Source organism: Lonchura striata, chromosome 1 (assembly GCF_046129695.1).
Source record: "Lonchura striata isolate bLonStr1 chromosome 1, bLonStr1.mat, whole genome shotgun sequence".
Lineage (NCBI taxonomy): Eukaryota > Metazoa > Chordata > Aves > Passeriformes > Estrildidae > Lonchura > Lonchura striata.
In genome coordinates, this window is record NC_134603.1 from 134238403 (window position 1) to 134252004 (window position 13602).

Below are 13602 nucleotides of genomic sequence, written 5' to 3' on the forward strand. Positions count from 1 at the left end.
AGCTAGAGCTGCTTCCTAAATTTCCACAGCCACCAAGCTTTCTGCAATATGCAGTCAAAAAAATACATGCTGAATCTTATTGACATCATGTTGCTATTATTACTAAGAAACTTCATAAATTCAACCATGCCTTTACTCAGTAAAGATGTCTCACTGGGTAAATGCCAAATTCTACAATGCACTGGTTCCCCAAAACCAGTAGATAGTAGACTGCAGTACAAAATAACTCAGCATTTGAAAAAGTTTATGTTAGCCTCTAAAATCAATAATCCTACAGGATGTTTCATGCAAATATTCATTTTTTCAGCTTGAGATGACTTTCCAGAAAAAAATTCAAGAAGATGGATTAAACAGCATTACTCTTTTATTGGGTTGACATGGCATGATTGATATGAAGCAGTAGAGCCATAGCTGAAAACTGCCTCTTCAACAAAGAACAGACAAATCTGAAAACACTAAATAAAGAAAAAAGGTTACTACAGTGAGAAATTTAAGTTACAAATGTCATAAACACAGCTTTTTCTCCATGTCCATACCATTTTCAGTGTGAAAAAACCCTAATTTTAGATATTAATTTTAAGTTTAAAAAAAAAGTCAAAAGCATCTATCCTAAATTATGTACTTGCATATGCATGATATGCTGATATCTGCAATCATTCAGAAAGTATGCCACTGGCTGTCTTTTTAATTTCTAGCAACTGTATGCTAGATGGAAAGATGCCTATCTGATCTCTTCCTGAGAACTGGCTGGATATATGTCCAGAAAGTACCCAGGGATGAATTGCTTAGGAGTGCTGACTACTTTAAGGCATTGTATCTCATCACTCATAACCTTATTGAAATCTAAACTTATTAGATTTCAAAATGGGTATTTCAGGTTAAAGAGAGGCTGAACTCCAGCTTTCGTGATGGGCAATTTTTTTTTCTGTTTTCATTTTCAGTTTATGACAAAAGAAAAACACCTTGAATGAAAGACTCATTGTTTATAAATTACACCATAAATTAGAATAATTCTAGACTATTTAAAATATCAGACTGTTGAAAATGTTCAGTAAAGTGTTGTAACAATTACAGATAATTTAATTACAGAACACAGCAAAATACCAACACATAAGGTTATTATTAACAAAGAAAAGGAAAAGGAGGGGCAAATATTCAAGAAGAATTGGCATTAATTCTTCTACACATCCAAAATTTCTATGGAATGGTGATTATATTGAGTCTGTGATGCCTGAGTCCTAATGCCCCCTGCACCAACAAATTGTTCAGAGATTCTGTCAAACCATTTCACCAATGTCATTTTTCCCCACAGAGGTAGCTGCAAGATTTTTGGAACTATAGTAAACCTGCTCTGTCTTGAATGGGAACTACTGTTAATTCAGAAAAGTGCAGTCACTTAAGTATTGAAATATTACCCTCCAATATACAAATTACACCATTCCTTAGCTGATCCATACATATTGTGGAGATACTAATTATGTAAGGAAAAGCAAAGCCAAAGAAAATAACATTCAAACATCAACAAATTCTGACATGCAGATGAAAATTTTGGATGCCACCTGTAGTTCCTCAAACAGAGTGATGCTGATATTTTGACTGCATTAATGGTCATCAGTGTACCTGGCATATTTTTGCAAGATATTCAGAAAAACTAATATAAATTGAAAGGGTTTTGAATAGGAACAGTTTAGAAAACCAGTTTAGACAAAAAAAAGATATGTATTTACTGAAATCAGTTGAGAAACCAAAGATAAACATCAAAAATCAGCAGATTATACATTAATAGAATATAAATCCAACAAAAATATCTAGGACTGCAAAATAATCACATCAATGAATTAAATAATTATATATCAGTCATAATTAGAACCAGTTTTATAATTAATAAATAGAAAGAAGACTAAATTCATAGCACAGTCTGCAAAAATAGTTCAGTCTGCTATAATTATTAGATCTATCTTCCCTGATCACATTCCAAATAGTGCTGGGGGCATGGGGATGGTGTTTGTTGTTTGTCAGTGCTGGAAGATTCCAGTTGCTACATTATTAGCATTATGTTTCCAAGCATTTACAGATTTCAAACTCAGAAGGGACCATAAGGATCAAGTGTCATCTCTTGTGTAATACAGGCCAAAGATCATCCAAGTAACTCCTGGATCAAACCACCACTTTCCCCTAGCTCAGCTGTATCTTTAAAGTTCTACATTAAAATTCTAGTTTTGTTTATGGAGCTTGGCACAGCAATTAAAAAATTCTCTGAAATTCATGTCTTCTGCAAAGGTCACTTCTGGAAATCAGTGGGCACTGCAAAAACCACATGCATGTGGGCTCCTAAGGTTGTCAGTATTAAAAACCAATGCCTTAGTGGAATGCATGACTAATTTTGCTGCTTTGTTAAAAGACAAGCTATTCTTTACTTATGAAAAATGTACTGTATGATCATGTATTAAAATTACATCTGCTACATCAGAATTGTTTGGAAAACCCTGTTTAGTGCATAAGCTTAGTGGTCAGAACATTGGAAAGATTGCTTTGTTTGTCTCCTTTTTCTTCCTTTTCGCCAATATTCTCTTTAAAATATCCTCCTTAAAACATTAACAATTTGTCTGATTTAAGTTCGCAACCTGATTCCTCAATAGAGACAAAGGGTAAATTTTCTGATGGGGCTCAGTAGTTAAATACCTAATACAGAAGTTAACAAAAAGAACTGAAGAAGAAAAAGATTTCATTTTTAAATACACCTCTTTCAGTACGAGACAGGATGGAATTTCATACAATATGGCTTTGTGTCTAAAACATAATAGCATGTTTTGTCTCACAGCAGTTGGGCCATATAGGAACTTATCATGCATGATATGGCAAGTCCCAATATTCACGCTTCACTTACTGTCACACTAATCACTGAGCAATAGTTACTAGTCATGACAGCATACATACTTTCAGAAAATGTGGTGTACAGCAGAATACAGAGAATCCTTTAGCAATGAGCATTAAATAATATGCAGATATTGTTTTGAGAAATAATGGGAATATTTTTACACACCTACTCTGATGACATTTGTGAAACACATTGATTTTCAATTTAATCCCAAATGCTATTATATACAGCCTTAGCTCAAGAAAAACAAACACCATATGAACCTGTCTAACTTGAAACATATATGAATCTGACTAGACTTGAGCAGTTGTAAATCTCATTGGATTACAAGAATTTGATTTAATTTCAGAAAACAGGCTTAAATGTCTTTCTACTGCAGAGGAAGGTCAGTATTTGGTCAAGCAGAACATGACTAAGATCACTGAAGTTTGGTTTAAGCTCTTAAGAAAAAAAAAAAAGAGTTTGGGGCATGTGCAGTGAACTTCTGAACTTGGGGTGATTTGCTTTTAAATGCAATGAAGAAGGCAGTTCAAATTCACATTAATAATTAAGACAAATGGGCATTAAAACAAATGGAGATAATATGCTGTCTATATGCTCCTAGCAGCATGAGGTAAATACTTCCCAAAGCAAAAATCATTTACAGTGCACATTTTCCATGTGAAGATACTATTCTTGCAGTGTATCATTAATTCATTTCTCAACCGGCATTTATAGCATGGCCTAGAGGAGTGAGGCACCTAATTCCTTTTGGAAATTTCAACTCTTTATTCTAAGTAAGCTCCTGCAACCTGAAGTGCTGAAAGACAAAACCACAGTCAACCTGAACAATCACACCATGTAGCAAAGCTTAAAGTTTAATGGTATGAAGAGAACTAACAAATTGTTGTGACTAGGGCAGCCAGGTGGCAGACCTCACAGGTCATTTGAGGAAGATGCTCTGGTCCCTCAGGAACAGGGCTCCTGTACAGTCCTTGTGCTACCTCACCTCCCACAATGGTTGTATTCCCCATTTTCACCCAAGTCTGCTGGAGGACAGCAGCTTTTTCCTCTCATCCCAGGCTTTAGCCTCACCTGAGTTCCGTACAAAACTGTACAACACCAAGCATTGTAGTTAATACTTTGCAAATGCACTGTCTTCTGAGCAGCTGATACAGAAACCCCCACGTGTGCCTTGCTGGTTTATACCTCTGAATCTACACGTGATCCTAGTAGCAGCAGTGTGTGAAATACCAATCAGAGCAGGGCCTACCCGAGCAGCAATTCCACTTGATGAGCTCCAGCAGCCTTTTCTGTTGTTCCCACCATGCAGAGGACACCTACCGTCTTCAAAGAGCCGCCGTGCCAGCTCCAGCGGGCAGGAGCCGCTTCCCTAACGGGCCTGGTGTGCCTCCACGGAGCTTCTGCAGGCTTATTTAGCCATCAAGAAACCACCACAACAAGTGAATGCAAGTGTTGATGCGAGCCTTTTAGCTTTTGATACAGATGAAGGCATAAAGGAGTACATCAAGATGAGAATATAACACAGCAAAGATGTTAACATTTTTTCAGTTTTACACAAAGGGTATTGAGGATTAAAACTGATGAACAAAGAAAGACAAAATCATTTGAAGGCTCACTGAAGCAGTTTTACTTGTTGCTGATCAATCACAAAATGCAGAATTTGCTCTACAGCACAACATAGAGGTACCTCAAGCCAAAATATAGTGTGAATAATACAATCAAAAAGAGGCAATGTGACATGCCACTGTTGGGACTATACCCCACACCTGCACGGGGCTGCCAACAGCAGTCCTAGGTTGTGCACATTCCCTAGAAAAGACATGTCTCCAAACACCTGATGGCCCTCTTGCTCTTCCCAAATTGAGATGTTAGCAACAGTTTAGACTCAGAAACACTGAGCTCTCTACACATGCAGGGTGGGAAAATCCAGCCTCCAGACTCCCTTGGCCATCACTTTAATACTCTTCTAGCTCAGCACCTGAATAGAAGCAAGATTGCCACATCAGCACAATGACTCGCTCTTGGATGAGCTAGGCTGGGACAACACTGTCTATAACATGTGTAACATGGCTATACTGCTCCCAGTGTCTGTCTCTGCTCTGTGTTCCTGCACAACACTGCATGCCACAGTCTTCAGGCCATTGTGATTTCATGTTGGTGTATGATACGATCTCTTCGGGAATTTAAAAATTAGCTTGATCTCCTTTAATTATGCTACCATATTACAGCATGAGAAGTCTTATCCACTGAACTACTGAAAAGGTGGTCAAAATATTTATTATTACAGCAAAAGCCATGACAGCCAATGATAAGTATACACTGATATGGAACAGAGATGAGAATAACAGTGTCAGTGTTGATTCCTTGGCATAACTGTTAATGTCAATGTAGCAGAGGTCAGAGCCCCATTTGAAAAGCTGTGGAGGAAAGTTCATTCAGTGCATTCCAGGAAGGGAATGATAACCCTGGCCTGTCTGAACGAATTCTCATCTGACACTTGCCCAGATGCCATGAGTCAGAAAGCAGTCAAGATGAACAGCATTTCATGAAAAAAGGTGAAAGTAACAAACAAAGGTTCTAACAATATAGACAAATAGGTTTTTTATTTTAATTAATGTAGATTTAGCCCTAGGTATATAGACAACTAGGTTTTTTATTTTAATTCATATAGATTTAGCCCTAAGTATATAATGGCATATACTTGGTAAATTTTTAAAAGAATCTACTGACCCAGTAGATAAACCAAAATTACAGTTGTAGCTCCTTAACTCAGAACAATGAATTAAAAAGCTTAAACTGGTCATGAGTCAGATTAGGCTTCAGAGACTCAGTTTGGTCACACCTAAACTAGACAATGAAGTTATTCAACCTCTCAAGGCAATTCACTTTTGACAATAGCCATTATGCTCTATTACAACTTGATTATTTGTATGTGTCATCACCAAATGCAACTCGAGACAAAAACTTAGATATGAGTCTGTTTCTCCTTGACTCTTACGCACTAGATTTGATGTGTTTTAGTGTCTGTTTCAGATATATTACTGTATTTCTTCAACACAATGATGCTTGTGATTTCCAGCTTGGAAGCTCTGCTTCATAGAGGAAGCAGAACATAACAGAATACAGCACTTTTAAAAACAGAATTTTGTTGATTTGCTATTTAAAGGCTAAGCTGAAGGAGAACCAGCCAATGTACAACAGACCTAAAAGTATTCTTTTAGTTCTGTTGTACACTGAGTTCTGTTCTTTGAGCTCTGTGGGAGCTACCCAGGCTAGCTCTTGCTCTGATGCCTCAGATTAAATATGCTGAGCTATGAAACCTTCCAAAGAAATAACAGCACCTACTATTGAGAGCTTTGGGCAGGAAGATTGCTTATACTGTTAATTGAAAATATTGCAGACATTTTTCCTACTTGTTTCTTCCAATTCTGATGCAGAGTAAGGTTACATTTGATGTTCATCATCTCTTTGCCAGAATAACATATGCTGGAGCATCAAATGAAGCAAGAAGTATGGAGTCTACATGATAGACATTAAAGTGACAAAGAGTTTATTTAAACAGCAAACATACAATATATGTGCAGTGATAACATACCCTAAGCTATTGAGAATGTGGTATTCTGCAATATGATCACATAACTTCCTTAATTCCTAGGAATTCTGAGACTGTATAACTTAGGCAGCATGACTACTGGGTACAGTGTTTTGCTACTTTTAAAATCAGATCTACATAATGAAACTAAAAGAAGGCTACCTTAAGTAATTCACATTATTTCACTCAGTTTTCAGCCATTTCTCTAAGATACAGGTATTTCCCAGAAAAAGTATTTCCTAAGAAATTTTAATTAGAACATGCCTTACTATTTTGTCCCAGAAAGAATTTAGCAATTACTTGTTTTTCATTTTACATGCCAACACCAACCAACTATTTTAATTCTTTCAGCATCCCAATTAGGCCAGTATTAAAGATACTAATTATGGAAGACATAGTGCATTACTTACACCACAACAGACCATTACTGAATATGCCAGATTCATAGTTTACTGGAAGATCTTTGTTTGCTGTAAGTGCAATTAATGAAGAAAAACAACACAGTGGTGACATTTAGTCAGAAGCTTTTGATTATTCTGAAATTCTTTAAAAGGTGTGAATCTTCTGATCAAGGTGAAAGTTTTTTAAGGCTGTCTATGTGCACCTCAGAAAGTTGAACAGAATAACCTTGGAAAATAAACAGAGCTAAAAATAATTACTAACAACCCAATCATTTTATGAGCTATTATTTTCCCAGAAAATGGAGAAAATGTAACTTTAATCCTGAACGAAACTCTTCAAGGTTTATGTTCTCTATAAACCTTTCACTGAGAACTGAAAATAGAAGTTAGTAATGCAGTAAATGCCCTAACAAATATATCAGATTTTTCACTTAATGCTTTTTACAGGCTTAAATCAAACTGAGTGAAAGAAAATCACCTTTTACAGTCTGACTCTTAAAGGAAGAATGCCTTTCTGTTATGCTTTTTAAAATAAGGCATGGTGAATTTATATCAACTTCAGTGAATCTCTGGGCATGATAAAAGGAAGAAAAATACAGCAGTGGAGTTAACATTCCATAGTATTCTTTCTTCACATACTTATTTCCTCACTGGCTGGACATAAGCAAAAAAAAAAAAAAAAAAAAAGGAGGGAATATGCCTCCACCTCCCAACATAGAAATAGCTGAATTAAACACTTGGCACACAATACAGTCAAAACTCTGAGTTTTTCCTCATGCCACCCTCAACCAGCTGAATTGCTTCTCGCCAAATAAATCCATGCAAAAGATACTCAGAAGAAAAAAAAAAAACAAACTCTGAATTTCAGATTTGTCAACTGGCTGCACCCATTAGAGAAGTAAACAAAGTCTTCATTATTTTCCCTTATCTAGCTGTCTTCCTGGACCTATTACCTTTAGAAAACAAAGACAGAAGTTCTAGAAAATAAACATTAATAGTGCTTTTGTCTGATATTTTATCATCTTGTGTTTAAGAAGTTTTAATTCCAATCTAATGTTTGCTCAGTACTTAAACAAGAGTTTGCTACAAGGTTGCAGCATGCAGGTAGTGCCCAGAGAAGGGTGACCTTGCTTTAGTCAGCGAAGCCAAAGATCATTTATCAGTGTTAACTTACAAATCTGTCTTGCTGGGGCCTCAGATCCCTCAACCACTTGGAAGCAGCTACTTGCCCTGTCCTCCCACTGCTGCCTAAAACATTGCATGGGTCTGATATTTTCTATTACTGTATACCTCTCAGCTAATAAAATATATTTTTGTGGCTATGGAACTAACAGGAGTACTTTGTATTTATTTATACAGCTCATTAAAGGCGGAGAGAGATTTGGAGGCAGAGAGAATGCCCCAAGCCTGGAAAGCTCAGGAAGACAGACCCCAGGCACATGCATGTATTTAACTATGCAGATGAGTTGCCTGGCTGAACCCAGTGAGACTGAGCAATTATGTAAAAGCAGGCATCCTGGTCTTTTTGCAACTATACTCCTAAGCTAAGGCAGGAGAGGGAAATGATGCAGGACTAGTAAATACTGAAAGGAAGAGACTGAAATTGTTGTAATGAGGCATATGGGCAATATATTCAATTTATGCAGTCAAGAACACTTAATTAGATATTATTATGTCTGTATTTAGACAGACTTAACATCATACAGAACTAGCTGCAGCTCCCTGACCCTCAGGCACTTGGTTCAGGTGACATCACGAAAGAACACAGGGTAGGACACCACCTTCACGCCAGCAATGCAGTGTAGAAAGCGCTATTCCTTCTCCAGATCCACTCTCCAAAATCACTTTAAAGTGATTTAGTACATCACTTTCTCTTTACATTAATGCAGATAGAAACTTTCTAAAGTGAACTTTAGGTCCTCTTTGAGTATGGAGAACCAGTCAGACTGAAAATCCATTGTCTGTCACCAGAGGCAGTAATACTTGTTAAGAGACAAATATGCTTGTTAATGTATGAACTTGACTTTGAACTTGAACAGGGGAAAAAAACCCTAGGTTTCTTATGCAGGGACCATGAAAGGAAAAAACAGTGATCTCTCTAGTATGCAATTTGGAGACAATGTAACATTATTTTGAACTTTTTTTTAAAGGGGAACATTAAATATTCACACATACCTGTATTGAAGTGTCTTTCTAAAACGTTGCATGAATTTAACATATGTGTTTATGTTTTTATCTATAAACATCTTGGAGGTGAATCAACAAGTCACAAACTCCATCTATTTTAGCTACCAATTACTGAAATACATGGATCTTAAGTGCCTGTACTTACATATGTGTGAAGATGTAGTGCTGACACTCAGGAATTGGCTTGCAGTAGGGAAGAACTCAACCCTGAACTATTTTTGCAAATCCTATCTTGTCAAAGTATCATGAAAGAGAGACAGCTAAGCAGGGAGTTACTGCTATTTAGGCATAAATCAGCATAGGTGATTTAAGAACTGAAATAAAAAATTTTATCTATAAAAGTGACCACTAAAGGTCAGATTTCCCAAAGAGCCAGCTATCACTAAAAATTGACTGCCAGCAGAGCTCAGGCCACTTCTAACAACCCAAAAAAGTAAGTGGATTCTCAAAAGATAATGCACATATGGAATTGTGGAATCCATGAAGCTCTGGTCACATGTGCTGTCATTGAACTGGATGGGCAGGTAAATAAACATCTGGGTCTCATTTTAGGGTGCTAAATGAATTATTAAGCTTTTGCAAAAGCAGATATTTGAGGCTGACAAGTCCTAGCAGATTCCAAACTGAGAACAAGAAGCCTAGAGTCAAGGACAAAAAACAACTGATAAATTCACTATCTGGACATAAGCCCATCTGATTCCCAGAAAGGAAAGCAGCAGTTCTGAGTCTGCCTGAACTATCTAGGGGACATGAGAAGTCTTAAGTATGAGAAAGAGATCACTGACATAAAAATAGGGAATAGGAGCTTTTTGAAAAACGAGAGGAAGAGGCAAAATTATGGAGGATTTTGAGGAGGATAAGAAAGGGGTCAAAAATGATGGAGTTAAACAGCCAGAGTTGGGGTGAGAATTAAACAATACACAAAAAATAAATTAAATTTACTGGTTGCTTGTTATAGGATCTGAAGAAGAATGTTGATCAGGAGAGGATATGAGAAGTCTATTATGATAATAAAGATCAGAGTGATAAAATTAGTTGGGAAGACAAAGTATCTTGGACAAACTGGGAAAAAAAAAAAGGTAAAATGCATATATCATTCTGGATGCACAGATATTTCTTATTTTTCTTTTCCTAAGACTTTAGGCCTAAGTGACAAGGAATCCTAGCAGAACAGTGTGAGTAGGGAGCTTCACTAGGAATAGCTCAGGTGTGCACAGGGAATAGCAGGAATCTCTCCTGAAGCCTTATGGATGAATTGAGCAGGGTTAGTGAAAGAGCCTGACTGCTCAACTACGGAGTGTCCACATTGCCCCTGGATTACCTGGCCCATGTCACAGCACGCTCCAAATTCACTCCTGGACACAGTCCAGGGAACAACTCACACCAGGGACCACTCCCAAAATGCAGCAGGTTTTATGCTCCTACAAGCAAGGTATGCCTTATATTACACTAGAAAACACAATTCCTATGGTCCGCAACATGTGTGTTACTTTATTCTGGAAATTTTGATTTAAAAACCTAAGGCTGAACAACCCCAAAATAACACCTGCACCTGCAGCTGCATGGGGACCACATAAAGCCCACGGGAGATGCATGCCCAAGTGTTGCTTAGCACAGCTGTAGCCAAGGTCTGTCACACGGCCTCAGGGCCAGCAGACAGTCCCTGGCTCTGCTTTAGTTTGCAGTACAGACGTGGGCTGTAGCTGACAGAAGAATGATATTCACCAAACACTTTCTGTCAACATCTCAGGAAAATTCATGCCCTCATGGTTGCCGAATAAAGCTTGACTCAAGGGCACTGTAAGGATCAAATATGAAAGAAATAAAAGGAATGTAACAGTATTCTGCAAAAGTCATAATGCTGAAGGAAGGCCAATAATGATCCAGAGCATTTTTTTTTTTTTATGTCAGGGCAGTGAAATTAGTTTGGGGCACACTAACAGTATATAGTAATAAATAGAACTTTAAAACTGTCATAAAATCTAACCGAAGAAGGCAACGCAAAAGTGATGGTCCATTCTCAGTATACAATGATGTCAGAATGAAAATCATAAATTTAACCTACTTTTACAAGATTTCCTTACCAGAGACCATGGATAACCAAACAGTATCAATCTTTTAAAACTATTCTGTATTCCCAAACAATAAGGACACAAAAGCAAACAATACTTTATAAGAATGTGACAGAGTAAAAATTTTAGTTTTTCAATTTAAATTCTTCACAGTAGGAGTCTGAGTTTATAAATCCGACATGAAAAATTAGGTCTTTATTCATTTGTATTTTCAGCCTCCTATTGCAGCAGTGATCATAAAACAAACACAGCTGGCATCTTTATTATTTTATTCACTGAAGGATTTAGCTGGACAAACATCACAAAGATGGTGGCTGTTTTCATTGAATTTATGATCAAATATGCTCCAGCATAAGATCAACTCTGTAACATCAATTATTATGAGATGTGAATAATTTAACAGAAAGTTGTCTATTTGTAAATCAGATCTTAGGGATAGAAATTCAGCTGAGGTAGCAGCCAGTGGATATACACTGTATTACAGAATTTAAAAGGATGCCAACTTTTGTGAATCAGATTTAGTGATAAACATTGGCATTTATATTTTGCTATCTAGTATGCTGCTAATTCAAGCAAAAGATTTCAAAATTTTATTTTAAACTTTAATTAAACTCATCTTTATTAGATGACAATTTAGCTTTACTGATGCTTTTCAAAATTACAGAATATATTTCCTATAAAGACTTAATTAAAAACAATAAACTACCATCAACACCATATTTTGGGTTTTTTTTCCCATAGATTTTCACCAGAGTCTGTTGTTCAGCATAATGCCAGGAGAGCTATAATAATTTTAACACAGAATGTGTGCCTTAGGATATGGGATTGACTTGATGCCTGAAAGAAAAAGGTCAGTTCCCTTTGGAACCACTTGCCTCTTTGCCCTCCAGCAATGACAGGTGCACCAGGCCTGTGCTGAGGCTTGTTATTCACAGTGTGTTGCTGCAGATACATAATCTAACCTTTCTGATTTAATGCAGCAGCAGGGTGAGAGTCTCCCATCTTCTCATTTTGACATGGGTCAAGCAGGCACAGAACACATATACATGACGACCTGCTTGCAGCCAGCATCTTTCACAAATCCTCAGACAATAGCTTAAGACTTTCTTAGCTAGTTTCATTTGAAGAAAACACTAAATTTAAGTATTAAACTCTTTGGCTAGAAAATAACTTAAAGGTATGAAAAAATCACTGTTCTCACCAGTCTCTTGCAATGATATGTGTTTCCATGTCACTAATTAAAAAAACTAAGATAATCTGTATGAAAAAGCAAAAATTCTCATTTCTCTATATGGCAGGCAAGATGTCAGAAATCTTTAGGCAGATAACTCAGACAACACAATCAAAAATTTCAGAAAGGAAGTGATTAAGATTTTCTTGAATGAATTTTGAGAGACAGTCAGAGGAGATGCTCATGAATGGCAATACCTGAATATTTGTGATCTTGCCACGGAAAATGTGGTGGTCAAAATTATACTAAAATCTCTACATGAAATCCTCATAAAAGTCAGTATTTACATAAGGCAAAGATAGTTTACGATGTTTATATCACTGCAGAAATCTTAACTATTGTCATAAGTCTCTGGCTGGCAACAAACAGCATGAACTTTGAGATTGGCTTAAACCATCTGCAGGGGTGACAAAACCCAGGAACATTATTTATATTTTTATACTTACTGCCCTGTCTACATCATCTCTCAAAATTATCTATGTTTCTGAGACCTTAAGATGAAAATCAAAGGAACTGTTCAGTTAAAGAAAAATTATCTATAGTGCAGAACAAACAGCAGAGGATATCAAGCCACAAAATCCAAGAGCAGTTGCTTAGCACTAAGCACTTTTGAATGCCAACCCAGTTCTCAAGTTGTCTATCATTTTCACTCTCCTTTTGGAAAAATCTTCCTTTAATGGCTACATGCAAATAATGAGAGAGCCAGAAGCAAGGTCTACTTTATTTATATAACTACCTTCACAGTATATTTTTAATTCCTTATACAAATATTTTTAAAACATATCTCAGACTCAATTTTGTCAGCAATGTCATTATCTGGTGAAGAGAGATTTCAGCAGGTAAGCCAACAGCACAGAACTCAACCAAGACAGTAAAATTCAGATTGTGAGGCTGTAATGATGCCTGGTGCCTCTGATCAGAAAGAATTAGACTTCAAACCAAGAAATTAACACAGACACCATGGCAGCATATGAGTAACACACTACGAAAAACATAATTCTGAGAAATAAATAAAACATTGGCATGTAGAAATGCAAGGAGAAAGAACAACTGGAAACATCTGAAGAGCTTATCAGAAAGCACTCAAAAACATAAATGAAGAACATACATTGAAAAAAAAGTCATACCTGGAAACACCAAATAAACATGTCTATCTGATATACGTCTCAATATCCAAAGGAATTCCTAACGAATTAGTGAGGATAGCAAACAAATGTAAGGCATCCTTTTAAAGTCTT

General features: G+C 36.6%; 1 protein-coding gene across 7 annotated transcripts in view; it reads right to left on the reverse strand.

Moving 5' to 3' along the window:
* The window catches only part of CDK14 (cyclin dependent kinase 14), a 472565-nt gene that overhangs the window by 226575 nt on the left and 232388 nt on the right, over window positions 1-13602 (reverse strand). The gene's annotated exons all lie outside the window — the stretch shown is intronic.